Here is a 15,519-nt window from a genome sequence, read left to right on the forward strand (position 1 = left end):
GCGTAGAATTGCCGCCACACAAGCCTTCAAGCTGTTTCCCTTGCACATGCGCTCACATTAACTCACACATTCCGGTTAGCATGTCCTCCATCGATGTTGTAACATTTCCGGAGCACTGTCCGAAACACTGTGACACACGGTGTAAAAGTAACGACAGGGCAAGGTTTAGATTTATGGGGCACCTTGCGATCAACCACATATAATTCTCAACAATAAATGTTATAACGCCAAATCGAGCCGTCCCGACCTCTGACTAAGGTAGACTAATTAGAATAGCGGCTCTTCCGTATTTAAGGCGTTCTGGGAGGAAGAGGCGGGTCCAGGCGGATGAACTCCGGAGGTGACATCAGACGCAACGGTGTCAATCATCCTTTCTGCAGAAGGGGAAGAAGAGCGGTCGTTAGTGCACAGTGCCACCTCCTGTCTCGGCGTAGAATTGCCGCCACACAAGCCTTCAAGCTGTTTCCCTTCACACACATTAACACACACGTTCTGGTTACCAAGTCCTTCATGTTTTCCATCAAAGTTGTAACATGCCTGGAACACCATCTGTGACACTGTGAGCCACAGTAACACACACTCTAGTTAGGGTGTCCCTCCATGTACGTTGCAACATTCCCCGTGCCTGTCCCCGACACTGTGGCACACAGTAAAACACAGCCATTCCGGCTGGCATCATCCATAACAACGTCCATAAATGCCTGTGAGATGAACTCCTTTAAATTCATCCACGGTGTGGGGCTTCCTCTTGAAAACCATCTCGTTTACTATGCCCCAAGAAAGATGTCCGTAGGTGGGCATGAATCAATACCGTATACCTACTTTTGGCCCACCCTGTATAATCTGTTCTTGCACTGCGGTCCTCACCCGGAGATCCTTTAAGAAGGATCTGGAGGAGACACAGCTAAACAAACGAGCTCGGCAGACTGAATGGTCTCGCCTCTCGCCCATCACATTTCTTGCATTTCTAACGAGTCTTTCCAGGAGGGCATTGTGCCCCTGTGCCCGTGCTGCATGCAATGAGCCGCCGCTGCTCCACTTCTCCACGCCAGTTGTCTGCCAGCCCGGCCTCAGCTGAACTCTCCCATGTTTCGCTCTTTTTTTTTCTTTGCCATTTTTGTTTTGTTGGGTATTTTTTTTTGCATCTTTGTTTTATTTATTTATTTTCTTTCTTTCTTTTAGACTTAATGACTTAAACAGTCTCTTGGTCCCTTGCCCAGTTTCACTGTTTCCCAAGGAATTTGGAAAGAAAATAAAAATGCCAAAAATGCTTAGGCTTCCAATGGCAGGAAATTCCTTACTGGAAAGAATCGGCCGACTTGCGGCATGCCATGTGAGGTAGCGGTTCAGTGGACAGGGCCAGACTGGGCAGAAAGGTCACAGCTATTCAGGAAAAAAAAATGCAAAACTTAAACGGACTGGCGGGCACAAGGGGCACACATATAAAGTTCTCTTGGCACACATTGGAGGACGGCAGCTCTCACAGTAAAAGCTGAAGAGAGTTGAAGAGGCTGGGAATTTGTGTGCATCGTGCTGTAAGCTTTCTGCCGAGCAGGGGTGGGTGTGTGTTGAGGGGGGTCCGTGACTCTGACTGCCACTGAGCTGGGATGTTGTACTGGAAAACCCAGCAGGACACGTGTGGCCTCACCTCATAAGACAGGAGAATATGTTGTTGTGAATTTATGGATTCCATAAAAGAAATCAACCTCACGATAAAGTACAATACAATACAATACAATACAATTTATTTCTTGTATAGCCCAAAATCACACAAGAAGGGCCGCAATGGGCCGAGGGGAAGGGGAGAAGTGGGCGGGCCCTCCTGATGCATGTGCCCCCCTCATTCAAGTTGCTCTACCTCTTGCCACGTGTTGGAGCGCACCTCGCCTCAGTGGTTCTCAAACTGTGAGGAGGGCCCCTCTGGGCCGCGAAGTAACAAAAAGGGGGGCGCAAAGATGTGAAAAAAAGAAAACAAGAATCGAAAATATGAAAAATACATCTATTGAAACCAAAACAAATTAACTTAAACTATATTCTGATACTAGAAAAATAAATATAGAGTTAGATAAATGTCGATAAAAATTAAGTAGTGTGACAGATTTAGGGTCCCCATGACCCCTTGAACCCTCAGACCACACGTCAGACACCAGGTAAAAGTCCAAATATTATATTTATTTAGACAAAACGTGCACAGAGCACCCCCTTCTCCACAATACTCAAATAATATATAATTAATAACAATAATCCTCCTCACTCCTGGACACGTTGCCACCCTTCCACCCAGCTCAGCTCATCATCTGGGATTACCCATGGTCCTTTTATATTCCCTGACCTGGAAGTGTGTTCAGTTCATGTGATTCCATATCACTTCCGGGTCAGATAAAAATCCTCTTCATCCCAGAAGTACGTTGTTCCTTTTGTCAATGTGACCTGGACGCACTTCTGGGTTATAGGGCACGTAGTATTCCCTGACCCTCCCTACAGCGTCCCTTGGTGGTCCCCATGGTATCCAGCAGGGCTGGTTATAAAAACTACAAGGTCCATGAGGCCCTGCTGGAATTCGGGGAACTTCCATGCTGCCGGGAGAGCTCCATTGGCCGGGATGACTGGCTGGCCATATACCGCAGTAGTTATGATAAAATATGCATCTATGATATATCATTAATTAAAAAAGAAAAAATTGGTATTAGTGGGCTCCTTTCAAAAAAAAACGTTAGGGGGGGGTCGCGATTAAAACTGTTATGAAAACTCAGGTCGCAAATACTTAAAAGGTTGAGAAACGCTGGCTTAGCTAGTGATATCTGTTTGTCCAGCAAACATTATCATCTAGAGATTGTTAAGGAGTAACATTTGCCGTGAGAGAGAAAGATCAGAGCTCCATGTATTTTAGAGGGTACCTGCTGTTTGCCAGAGACATAGCGGCCATGTGCTTTTCTCCCCAATTGGGGAATGCTCTCCCATCAGAGCTGAACACGATCAGATACAGCGCCAACGTCTATTGATTTTTAAAGTTTGTCCTGTTTCATTACTATGTTGGCGCAGCCATGGGGTACAGCTAATATAATATAATATAATATAATATAATACAATATAATATAATATAATATAATATAATATAATATAATATAATATAATATAATATAATATAATATAATATAATATAATATACAGTCGATTCCTCTTAATTGGGACACATTAGAACTGGACATTTTTGTCCCAATTAAGCGGCTGCCCCAATTAAAGCGAATTCCACATAAAGTTAAACAATAATTTTCTTTCAATATTTTAATAAATTATTGAACCCAAATATAAATTATAAGAAAATAATATAAGCTGTGAAGAAAAAATAATAATAAATTCTAAAGTAAAATCATTAGGTATGCACATACAATTTAATGCTAAAAAATGCATCAAGTGTAGTCTGTCTTTTGTTTTTGTAAGTTTGTACTTTGTCCTTTGCAGTTTGTCTTTTCTGTAATGCCCATTCCTCATGCAGTTGATTTTCTTGTTGTAAGAGACGCACTATGGTATATTTTGGTACACCAGTTACCTATGATGACTTGTATTAAATGGCTGGCTTTTAATTTTATCCAACAAAGCAATTTTACTTGAAAGTGTAAAATAATTTCTTGGCATCTTGGCAAGGGTTATAATTTTATAAATAAAATTGACAAAAAAAAAGTTTACTTATACGTTATACGTACATGCGAGGTGGCGTAGGGGTAACTGAATACGGTACGGTAGTGGTGACAGTAGACTATTAAGCAGACATGTGCTACTCCACTCTAAGATTGTACTATCTAAACTTACCAGTGCTTCTTCGACAGGTGACGATAGATGACTGACTTGCAGCACGCGTCTGCTACTGTCCCAATTAAGTGGAATGTTGTCCCAATTAAGCTTTTAAATTATGTATTAGTTTATTATTTTGGTTTTCATTCCTTGAGATTTGGCCCAAATAAGCGGCTGCACCAATTATCCGGTGGCCCAATTAAGCGGAATCGACTGTAATATAATATAATATAATATAATATAATATAATATAATATAATGTAATATCCATCTATTTTCCAACCCGCTGAATCCAAACACAGGGTCACGGGGGTCTGCTGGAGCCAATCCCAGCCAACACAGGGCACAAGGCAGGAACCAATCCTGGGCAGGATGCCAACCCACCGCAGGATACACACAAACACACCCACACACCAAGCACACACTAGGGCCAATTTAGAATCGCCAATCCACCTAACCAGCATGTCTTTGGACTGTGGGAGGAAACCCACGCAGAGAACATGCAAACTCCACGCAGGGAGGACCTGGGAAGCGAACCCAGGTCCCCAGATCTCCCAACTGCGAGGCAGCAGCGCTACCCACTGCGCCACCGTGCCGCCCATAATATAATATAATATAATATAATATAATATAATATAATATAATATAATATAATATAATATAATATAATATAATATAATATAACCCTGTGTTTGGATTCAGCGGGTTGGAAAATGGATGGATAATATAATATAATATAATATCTCTCTATTATAAAAAAACTTCGGACAAGACTTTTTGACGAGGAGACATGATCTTTTGAAGAAAGACAGAGAGACACTTTCACGTCCCGCGACACGGTCAAGTCACGTCATACTGACATCCTTTGGAAGCAAGTCCCATGAGACGGTGACCTTTGCAAGTCACGCTCTTTACTTACAACCATTATCAAACAAGATCACGGTCATCTAACCTCTCAGTTATAGGATAGAACTTCAAAAAATGACTATGCGAAGAAGAAAGAGCAGCTCCAAAAATATTTCAAAGTTAAAGATGACACGTCCACGACTAAGTGAAGAAGAAAGAGCAGCGCGTTGAAAAGAGACCCAAAAGCATTGGAGAGAAAAGAATGCCCCAAAAATGCCAAAAAGAACAACAATAATCTATGTGTAAATTCTGAAAATAAGGAAACTAAGCAACGACTAAGCGAAGAAGAAAGGTTGGCGCGATACACATGCAGAGCAAGTTAAAGCTTATGAAAGTAGTAAAATTTGAAAAGTATCAAAAAAATGATTAGCGCTAACAAATGGAAATTATTACTTGGTGAAATAATGGAACAGCGAAAAGAGATCAAATATATGGGCATAGGTGATATGTGGATTGGCACCCCTTCCAGGGTGGGTTCCCCTTACATTCAGTGCTCCTGAACCTAATAATGGAAGGATGGATGGATTTGTTTGAAAATGCTGATAAAGTATATGGGACTCTTCTCTCTTCAGAATCGCACTATATAAAGGGTTGTGCTACCAAACCTTAACCAGCGATCAGTTGCCCCACTTTGAGTCCGGGGGTGTTTTTACACTCATACTAAAACCACAATGTGGTAACAGCCAACCTAAATGAAAGGCTGACATAAGGAAACCGCCGTAACATTTCCCAGAAATCGCTGAAGTGCATCGCTTGTGGCCGCACGTTGCAATACTGTGCACTCAGAAAGGCCTTGATCTGAAATTTCCTGCAAACTTAGCTAGAAAAATCCCAGCTCCCCAACTCAGTTGGGCTTCCTGCATGCAGTGGTGATGCTGAGCCGGGGCTCACTAAGAGATGCGGATGCCATGACACAAAACGAAGCGGCCTCATTAGGTAATTACTTCATGTCAGCAAAATTAATTGTCATAAAGTTTCCCCTTGCGTGTCATGAACGATCGTGTGTGAGGATGGGTGTGTTGAGGTGATTTAATGTGCCGGTAGCTTTTGAGAAAGGAGACTTTTTTTTTGAAAGAAAGAAAGAAAGAAATAACAGGAGATGAGCACAAGAAGAAGAGCCTGTCCCTTTGTGTCACCTTTCCCTTTGAGACGGGACACACCCGCCACACGACAGAAATGGAGAAGCCTCGTCTCACACCTCAGGGGGCCTCCTGTCACACTATCCAGGTCATTTGCAGCTCTTGAGGTTTTGTTGCTTTACAGAAAACGATGCTTCAATCAGCGCATTTCACTGCAAACAACACAAAGAACTAAGGGGGGGGGGGGCGCTCTTGAGCCATCTATATACCCAAATAATGAACCAGGAGGCCACAGTAGTAACAAACGTCTGTATTAACTAATCTGTATAGAGAATATAACAGCAAACACTATAAGAACAGAGCGGGGCGCGCATGAGTCGTCACTAAGCACAAATAATAATCCTGGACTCCAAAATTAGAACAACTGGCTTTTATTAACTAATTTACATACCACTAGCTAAGACATGTTAAAATAATACAATGAACAATAAAAAATTACAATGCATGTCTCTGTTATATGTCATATGGTATGGGAGTCATAAAAGAAGAGTTAATATTTATGATGTGCCATCTGTTGGAATGACAAATGCAATGTACATATCACTGTTTTGAGCCATTTGGTATGGGATTCATAAAAACAGTGTTACTGTTTGTGATGTGCCATCTGTTCATTTAACAAATGCAATGCATTATATTACTACAAATGTTTGTAATGCACCATCAGTTGGAATGACAAAAGCACTGTATATGTCACCGTTTTGAGCCATTTGGTATGGGATTCATAAAAGCAGTGTTATTGTTTGTGATGTGCCATCTGTTCAATTGACAAATGCAATGCATTATATTACTACAAATGTTTGTGATGCACCATCAGTTGGAATGACAAAAACACTGTATATGTCACTGTTTTGAGCCATTTGGTATGGGATTCATAAAAGAAGAGTTCATATTTATGATGCGCCATCTGTTGGAATGACAAATGCAATGTAAATGTCACTGTTTTGAGCCATTTGGTATGGGATTCATAAAAGCAGTATTAGTATTTGTGATGTGCCATCTGTTCAATTGACAAATGCAATGCATTTTATTACTACAAATGTTTGTGATGCACCATCAGTTGGAATGACAAATGCAATGTACAGTCAAAGTAAAAAGTATGTGAACCCTAAGCGAATTATTTTTTAAAAGGCTCACTGCAGTCAGAATTTTGCACAGCTGGAGTCCACTTAATGAAACGAGTTCCGAGGTGTGACCTAGAATGACTTTGATTGATCAGAAACACTATAAAGTTTGAGTTTTTGACAAGAAGCATATCCAGATGGGAATCATGCCTTGCACAAAAGAGCTGTCTGAAGAGCTACGATCAAGAATTGTTCATCTGCATAAGGCTGGAAAGGGTTACAAAGTCATCTCAAAGATTTAAGATCTTCATCAGTCTACTGTTAGGCAAGTTGTCTATAAATGGAGACAGTTTGGTATTGTGGCTGCTCTGCCTAGAAGTGGGCGCCCTGCCAAGATGACTCTAAGAGCACAACACAAAGTCAGCAATGAGGTAAAGAAGAACCCTAGAGTGACAGCAAAGGACTTGAAGAAGTCATTAGAACTGGCTAACATCTCTGTTCAGGAGTCAATTATACGCAAAACACTGAACAAGAAAGGAGTCCATGGCAGGACACCAAGAAGGAAGCCATTACTATCAAAAAAGAACATCGCTGAATGCCTGAAGTTTGCGAAAGAGCACTTGAACACTCCACAACGGTACTGGAAAAATGTTTTGTGGAGTGATGAAACCAAAATTGAACTATTTGGGAGGAACAAGCAGAACTTCATCTGGCATAAAAAGGGCACTGCATATCAACATCAAAACAGCATCCCTACAGTAAAGTATGGTGGAGAGAACATCATGATTTGGGCCTGCATTACTGCATCAGGGCCTGGACAGCTTGCCATCATTGAGGGGAAAATAAATTAAAAAATTTATCAACACATTCTCCAGGATAATGTGAGGGTGTCTGTCCGTCAACTTAAGCTCAGAAGAGGCTGGGTGATGCAACAGGACAATGACCCCCAAACATCACAGCAAATCCACTGCACAATGGCTTCAGAATAAGAAAGTCCACCTTTTGGAGTGACCCAGTCAGAGTCCAGATCTCAATCCTATTGAGATGCTGTGGAATGACTTGAAGAGAGCCATACACAGAGGACAACCAAGGAATATGGAAGAGTTAAGGCAGTTCTGCAGGGAAGAATCGGTTCCAAATTCCCCCCCCCCCACCTCGGGAAGAATCGGTTCCAAATTCCCCCCCCCCACCTCCCATGATATGCAGGTCTGATCTGCAGTTACAGGAAGCGCCTGGTTGAGGTCATTGCTGCCAAAGGAGAGTCAAACAGTTATTATTATTATCACTTACTTTTTCCACTACCACTGTGAACGCTGAATGCGTTTGTAAAATAAAGACATGAAAGAGTAGAATTGTTTGTGTGTCATTGGCTTAAGCTCATTGGGTACATCAGGACCTGTGACTTAGATGAAGATCAGATCACATTTTATGACCAATTCATGCAGTAAACCAGATAATTCCAAAGGGCTCACATACTTTTTACTTTGACTGTAAATGTCACTGTTTTGAGCCACTTGGTATGGGATTCATAAAAGCAGTGTTAGTGTTGTGATGTGCCATCTGTTCAATTTGACAAATGTAATGCATTTTATTACTACAAATGTTTGTGATGCACCATCAGTTGGAATGATAGATACACAGACACTTATCCGTTTATTAAGGTGGCTAATCTACAGCAAACACTATTTGATTAGAACACGGCGCTTGTGAGCCAAACTCAAATTATAATCCAGGATGCCAAGCCAGTAACAAAAAGTTTTATGAAGTAATGTATTATATACATTTAACAGAAAACACTGTGTGTCCAGAGAGGGCGCTCATGAGCCATTCCTAAGTAAAAATAATACTCCAGGAGCTCAAAGTAGGAAGAAACAGCTTTATGCATTCATTTATATACTTCCAGTAACAGTGCACTGCACGTACACTTGACTTGAGCATTCCTAGTTTTCATCCTCTTTCTCTGTACGTTCACCCTAGTCATCCGCTTCTTCACTTTTTTCGTCGGCATCTTTTTTTGTTAAAACTGATTAAGTCAGTGTTTGTGTTGCAATTACCTAGTATGTTTTTCTTAATTTTTCACTTAAGCTGGCACTTAAATCTTCAATCTGCCTCAAGAATGATTTAAGATATGAAGAGGTAGGGGAAGTGACGGCAAAGGTGGTAGGGATGACAACGGCGCCCATACACATGCGTCACACAGCCACCCTGCTGGCCGTTGCTAAGAGTTCATTCTATAATAAAATAAAATAAAAATAAAAAGAAGCATAACCCTGGAGGTCAATCAACACCCCCAAAGCGGATAGTAGGCGTCATGTAGTATAAGTGTACCAACTTTCAGGTCAATAGTTCAAACGGTTTGCGAGCTACGGGTGATTTAAAATACTGGACAGAAAAACGAACAGCCACGGTAGTGTATTATATATAAAGAAGATACTTCATAACAAGCACAGTGTGAACAGTATGAACTATCCATCCATCCTCCAACCCACTGAATCCGAACACAGGGTCACGGGGGTCTGCTGGAGCCAATCCCAGCCAACACAGGGCACAAGGCAGGAAACAATCCTGGGCAGGGTGCCAACCCACCGCAGGACACACACAAACACACCAAGCACACACTAGGGCCAATTTAGAATCGCCAATCCACCTAACCTGCATGTCTTTGGACTGTGGGAGGAAACCGGAGCGCCCGGAGAAAACCCACGCAGACACGGGGAGAACATGCAAACTCCACGCAGGGAGGACCCGGGAATCGAACCCAGGTCCCCAGGTCTCCCAACTGCGAGGCAGCAGCGCTACCCACTGCGCCACCGTGCCGCCAGTATGAACTATGCCATCCATAAACCAAAATGATCATATAGGAAGCCCATGTAATTAAAAAAAATTATAAAATAAAATAATAACAAATGGCTTTATGAGCTGATTTATAGATCTCATCTCACAGCAAAACACTGTGTGTCCAGAGAGGGCGCTCATGAGCCATTCCTAAGTAGAAATAATATTCTAGGAGTCCACAAAGTAGGAAGAAATGGCTTTATGCATTCATTTATATAGTATACTTCATAACAAACACAATGTGAACACAAGCGGCGCTCCTATGCCATCCATAAACCAAATCAATCATCCAGAAGGCCCATGTAATTAAAGAAAAAAAAATATATAAAATAAATTAATAGCAAATAGCTTTGTGAACTGATTTTGATGTCAAGGCAAAAAGAGAGGGCGCCATACCCAAACACAAACTACCCAGGAGTCCAAAATAAGAACTCAAATGATTACCCTGGAGGCAGAAATAATAACAATTGGCTTTATTAAATGATTTATATAGCGCATTTCATAGCAGACACATCCTAAGTAACCAAAGGAGGACACGCACCAGCTGGCTCCAAACATCTTAATACATACTGTAATTCGCCTGCCTCCTCACTCACTCACTCACGTCCGTCCGAAGCCGAATGCACAGTCACCTTCTGCGCAGCTGCCCGAAAAACCTTACGAGACCGACATCCATCCCCAACATCGCGGCAGGCGGCGGATTTACGGACGCAAAAATTCAAAGAGAAAGGCGACTTCGATTAAAGCTCTAGAGGCCTGAAAGGCGATTTCGACTTCAGCTCGAGGCCTAATTACGCATTCTGATTCAATTACACATTCATTCAATACACCTATATCAGGTTTGTGGTGCTTATACTTATTACTATTCCATATTGTACTGGAACATTCATCATTCAATATTATACTATAGGCCTGGAAAATTCATCAACTAACCGTACAAACATGTACAGTAATGAGTAAAGCGGACTACAATCATTACAAAACAACTTCTTCGTTACTTATCATTTGTTCTTCATACACTGCTGACACAAACTCATGCCCGTTTCATCTTAAATTGTCAAAACGGGCTCTTTGTCTAGTAAATAATAATCCAGGAGTTTAAGGTGAGAACAAATAGCTTTGTTAACTAATTTACTGTACATACCACATTTCACAGCAAACACTATGTGCACACAGGGGGCGCTCATGAGCCGACACCAGACTCAAACAATGGATGCCAAAGTTAATAATAAAAAGCTAAATTAACTAATTTAACAGTATGCAATACACCCCATTTTACAGAAAGCACTGTGTCCAGAGGGGCACGTATGAGCCACCCCTAAACCGCAATGAACATGCAGAAAGTCCGAGTAATTAGCAAACAGTGTTATTAACTGATTCTTTATTAAACACATTTCACAGAAGACACACCTTGTGGACGAAGGAGGACACTTATGGGCCACTCCCAAACTCAAGAGATCATCCAGGAGTACAAAGTGATAATAAATGGTTTTATCAAAAAGGGATTTAAATAATCAGGATAATGGAGCAACACAGAAGAAGAAAGGTGAAAAATAATAAAGCCTAAGCTGTTTGAAATCGACATGGAAGCTTTTGGTCTTATAAACTGCCGCCGGAACCAACAGCTAAAAAAAGTCATGCTATTCAACCAGAGACCCTGTGAGATTTAAAAAAATATATAAATGAGATAAACGCTTTGTGCGTGGGAAATGCGCTATATAAATAAAATGTATTATTATTATTATTATTATTATTATTATTATTATTATTATTATTATTATTATTATCGGGACGGCTTTAGAAATAGCATCTGAACGAGCTTGGTGAACATCGGGAAGACTTTAAATAAACCAGTTTCTTATATAGGTCACTATCGCCACCTAGCGGTTATGTTCAGCACACCGTCGTTCTCCATTGTATGAGATTGGCTCAAAAAGAAAGAAGTTCTCCATAGTCCGTATCTCACGGGAAACACCCTCTGAAGTCCTGCATTGATTGGATAGTCACAATCTATTATTTGCATTCTCGCAATTACACTAAATGTGTCTATTCGTTACCGAATGATGACCCTCAAATTGGAATTATGGGTAAATGTATACTGCTCAAAAAAATTAAAGGACCACTTTTTAATCCAAGTATAGCGTCAAGTAAATGAAACTTGTGGGCTATTGATCTGGTCAGTTAAGTAGCAGAGGGGCTTGTTCATCAGTTTCAGCTGCTTTGGTGCACTAGAGGGGCAACAATGAGACGACCCCCAAAACAGGAATGAATGGTTTAACAGGTGGAAGCCACTGACATTTTTCCCTCCTCATCTGTTTTGTTACTGGTTTTTGCATTTGGCTACGGTCAGTGTCACTAATGGTTGCATGAGGCGATACCTGGACCCTACAGAGCTGGCACAGGTAGTCCAACTTCTCCAGGATGGCACATAAATACGTGGCATTGCCAGAAGGTTTGCTGTGTCTCCCAGCACAGTCTCAAGGGCATGGAGGAGATTCCAGGAGACAGACATGCAGTTCCTCTAGGAGAGCTGGACAGGGCCTCTCATACAAGGTCCTTAACCCATCAGCAGGACCCACCGGTATCTGCTCCTTTGGGCAAAGAGGAACAGGATGAGAACTGGCAGAGCCTACAAAATGACCTCCAGCAGGCAGGCCACTGGTGTGAATGTCTCTGACCAAACAATCATAAAACAGACTTCATGAGGGTGGCCTGAGTGCCTAACATCATCTAGTGGGCACCATGGACCTTGATTGGCATTTGCCATAGAATACCAGAATTGGCAGGTCCACCACTGGCGCCCTGTGCTTTTCACATATGAGAGCAGGTTCACCCTGAGCAGATGTGACAGACGTGAAAGGGTCTGGAGAAGCTGTGGAGAACGTTATGCTGCCTTTAACATCGTTCAGCATGAGCAGTTTGGTGGGGGGTCAGTGATGGTATATCTGGGGAGGCATATAATAATAATAATAATAATAATAATATAATGGGCATATAATTTCCCATTGGGATTAATAAAGTATCTATCTATCTATCTATCTATCTATCTATCTATCTATCTATCTATCTATCTATCTATCTATCTAAATGGAGGGACGCACAGACCTCTACAGGCTAGACAACGGCACCTTGACTGCCATTAGGTATCAGGATGAAATATGTATGTGCCACACGGCCGCCCTGCTAGCCGCTGCCGAGAGTTGATTCTACAATAAAATAAAATAAAAATAAAAAGAGGAATAACCTTGGATAGTAGACATCATGTAGTATATCTGTACAAAAATTCAGGTCAAATAGGTCAAACGGTTTCCGAGCTACAGGTGATTTAAAATCCTGGACATACAAACAAACAGCCATGGTAGCGTATTATATATAAAGACATTGGTCTGGGTGTGTAGGGGGCATGTATAAATTTATATATATAGTAATATAGAGAGAGTTTAAGAGTGTCCCGTATTTCTAATTTTATAATCTGGCAACCCTACTCCACGTATTCAGTCCTGTCCCATGTATATGTCATATGGCATGGGATTCTTTAAAGCAGTGTTGATATTGGTGATGCACCATCTGTGGGAATGACAAATACAATGCACGTCTCTGTTATGTGCTATATGGTATGGGATTCTTAAAAGCAGTGTTAATGTTTGTGCTGTGCCATCTGTTGGAATGGCAAATACAATGCACATGTCACTTTTACCATATATACTCACATAGAAGTCGGGTCTTGAAACCCAAAAAATCGATCATAAAATCAAACCCCGACTTATACGTTCAAAAATGCGACACTTAATTTTTTTTTTACATCTTCTTGCCTCCACCAATCTCACACCAGTTTCTCAGACACATCGAATTTTGTTGCAGCAGTGTAGTTTCCGATTTCTTTCGTTACTTAAACAACATTTAATTTAAAACCAGCTTCATATTTTCATCTGATCAAATGTTCTATCGTACGATAAAGGTGTGTGAGGGTGTGAGACACACAAAACAGGACAAACGTTGCTTCAGAGTAGTTTGGGTATTACCGTGTGGTCACGTAGGCACAATAGAGAGAGAAAGGTAAGGAGCACACGTTGATACAGCGCATTGCTGCACCCACATAGAAAAAAAAGGCAGTGTGCTCCGTGGTTACTCTCTCAGGTGGGCGTTATCATAATCTCTTGGACCAATAGTGTGAGTTTTCCACATTCGACTTATAGAACCAACATAATAAAATACCAGAAATTAAACGATAAAATCCAGTCCTGACTTATCCACGGGAGAACTTATCCATGAGTGTATATGGTATATGCCTATTGTATGGGATTCTTGAAAGCAGTGCTAATGTCTGTGATGCACCATCTGTTGGAATGACAATTGCAAAGCACATGTCTCTGTTATATTCTATATGACATAGGATTCTTAAAAGCAGTGGTAATGCTTGTGATGTGCCATCTGTTGGAATGAAAAATGCAATTCACATGTTTCTGTTATATGCCATATGATATGGGATTCTTTAAAGCAATGTTAATGCTTGTGATGTGCCATCTGTTGGAAAGACAAATGCAATTCACATATTTCTTTTATAAGCCATATTGTATGGGATTCTTGAAAGCAGTGCTAATGTTTGTCATGCACCATCTGTTGGAATGACAAATGTAATGCATTGTAGTACTAAAAATGCTTGTGACATGCTATACTTTGGAATGTCGGAGACATAGCAACTGGACAGACACACAGATACTTTTTCTTTTATTGAAGTATGTCAGTGGTAATAAGTGGGCAAGTGAGCGGTAGTGCAGCATCTGCTATCCCATTAATCTACTTTCTAGATTTGAATCTCAACCCAGTCGTGTCCCTGAGGAGTTTAGACGGTTTGCTTCCTGCCAATATGTTTTCCTCCATATGGATTTGCAAATCAGGTTAAGCAGCATTTCCAGATCTGCCGTTGTGTGCATGCATGAGCTCCATGATAAGAACATACTTTATTTATATAGCGCCTTTCCAGTCCTTAAAGTGCATCACAACTATTCAGTGGAATTCAATAAGAATAAAAGCAACGTGACGTTATAACACAGAATACAAACTGATATCAAACATTAAATACCAACTAATTGATAAATACATGAAAGTCAAAGGTCTGTTTTAGATTATGAAACAAATGGGGAAAAAAAACAATTTGTGTAATCTTACGATGGCGATCATCGTTAGAGTGGCTGCCAGTCCAGGGTTGGTTCCTGTCTTGCGCCCCAGTGCTAAGGGGATAGACTTCAGTCCCCGCGATCTTAAATTGGAATGAGCAGGTTCGGGTAAGCTCTTCATACACACACACTCTCCAAATACTCATTCATCAGTTTTCTAAACCCGTTAATCCAAAGAAGCGTCGCGAGACTCAATTAACAGTATTTATAGAATAACATTACATGGATTGGGAGGGCAAACGCGATAATCTGTGTGGTGAAGTGGTAAAGAACTACGACTACACACCTTAAGGCTGTCGGTTCAATTCCCGTCGCTAATTCCTCACAAAAATTGCGCAAATAAATAAACTTGCCCGTTCACTGATTGTGAAAAGAGAGGCTTCAAAATGAATAGGCGAGGTGCTTCAGTTCATCTGAAATTTGTATAGAAAGCAAAAGTTGTTTAGCTGCTCGAAAGTTGTCATTGGTCGTCCAGTGCGAAAACCCCGTCTTATCCCACGTCTGATTGGACTAGCAATGTGTCAATTTCATGAAAGTCCGCCTTCCTGGCGTGGCTTTGTCTTGCTGCGCGCTCGAAAAGTCGGCTTCTGGTTGGCCTCCACACCTCTC

Source organism: Erpetoichthys calabaricus, chromosome 14 (genome assembly GCF_900747795.2).
Source record: "Erpetoichthys calabaricus chromosome 14, fErpCal1.3, whole genome shotgun sequence".
NCBI classification, from domain to species: Eukaryota; Metazoa; Chordata; class Cladistia; order Polypteriformes; family Polypteridae; genus Erpetoichthys; species Erpetoichthys calabaricus.